The sequence below is a fragment of the Rhinopithecus bieti genome, unplaced genomic scaffold (assembly GCF_001698545.2).
Source record: "Rhinopithecus bieti isolate Rb0 unplaced genomic scaffold, ASM169854v2 scaffold_26537, whole genome shotgun sequence".
Classification (NCBI taxonomy): Eukaryota; Metazoa; Chordata; class Mammalia; order Primates; family Cercopithecidae; genus Rhinopithecus; species Rhinopithecus bieti.
In genome coordinates, this window is record NW_016812090.1 from 649,740 (window position 1) to 651,266 (window position 1,527).

Consider the following 1,527-nt stretch of genomic DNA (forward strand, 5'->3'; position numbering starts at 1 on the left):
AGAGGGAACTGAGTGGATATGATATTTTGGCAGGACAGTATGGTTTGAGGTTGCTTTGGTTTTGAAAGATGGGAGGTAAAAGAGTTCAATGATTACTCCTGCAGTTTTGGGTTTGAAGTCACGGTGAACACTGGCATCATCCACTGACATAGCGAAACGTGGTGAAAATGGGTTTGCTGATGGGGGAAGAATCAGTTTCTAATTAATATTTGAATATACTTGAGATGCTAAAAAAATGTGAAGATGCCAAATATTATAGACAGGAGAATATACCTGCCTAACAGGGGAGGAATAGTGCGGAGGTAAAAATCAAGTAGTCATCAGAATATGGATGGAACTTAAAACTAAGGATAGGAGGTAAAGAAAGAAGTACCAGGATTCTTTCCTAAGGTTCTCCAACATTTAGATTATGTGTAGAAATATTAACAACACATCGAAGAAAGGAATCTAAAAGGAACAGCTGATCAGATACACCACTACTAAAACAAATGACAAAAGAAAGTTACAAGCAGGGTAGAATTATCACGTATATCCAATAAAAGAGCTTCATTCAGGCTATCTCACTTGGACCCCCACCTCCCTTTTATTTATTTTTAAGATTTTCACTTCACTTTATTACTCATAATTTCTGTGCTTTGTCTTATACATACACACACACACACAATGTGAGTGTGTGTGTGTGTGTGTGTGTGTTATATGATTATGTCAGTATTCTCCCTTATGTTCAACCTTTAACTTTTTAATAACAGGCACTCTGTCATTTACCTTTACATGCCCAGGAGAATACATAAAAATACAAAGTTCTCTGAAATATTTATTGAATTGCATCAGATTATTTCTATAAGTACTTTGTCTCAGACACCATCATGACACAAATATCAATATTTATAAAACATGTAGATATATCTTGTATATTCAAGCCAAAAACGAGAGTATATTTCAATCCTTACCAGACATTTTAATCTAACTTAAAACCGTGTATTGCTTTTTTGATTGAACATGTATTTTTTTCCCTAAAGTTTCCTTTTTGAATTTTTATGAAAATCTTTCAAAGCCATATAGTTAAATCACACATGCTCGTCTCAGAGCAGAAAATTTGCAGAAAGCCATGTCTGCCTGCTACACCAGCTACTAATCTGAAACTGCAGCCTGTACCTTTAATGCTAAATTGATTTTACTCATCTTTGCATATGTCATCAAGATCGGTATACATTTTGAACCATTACTTGAATTTTTAAAATTAATTTTGGAAGTTGCAGTCTGTGAAAATGATTGGTTTTCTGAAAAGCTCTTTTGCTCATTTGCACTTAGACAAAGGCCATGTGTAAGCTCCTTGACAAAACTATAAACTTGGTATTAGGCCATTATGTGAGCAAAATTTCTAGAGATTTGTTTTCTTCTGGGATTGAAATATTTACTGTCAATATAAATGGGAATGAGTTTCATTCTATGAGCTAACACTATTAAAAATAGAAAAATGTAGCCCAATGTATATAAGAAAAATTAAAACAGGCTGGGTATGAGTCT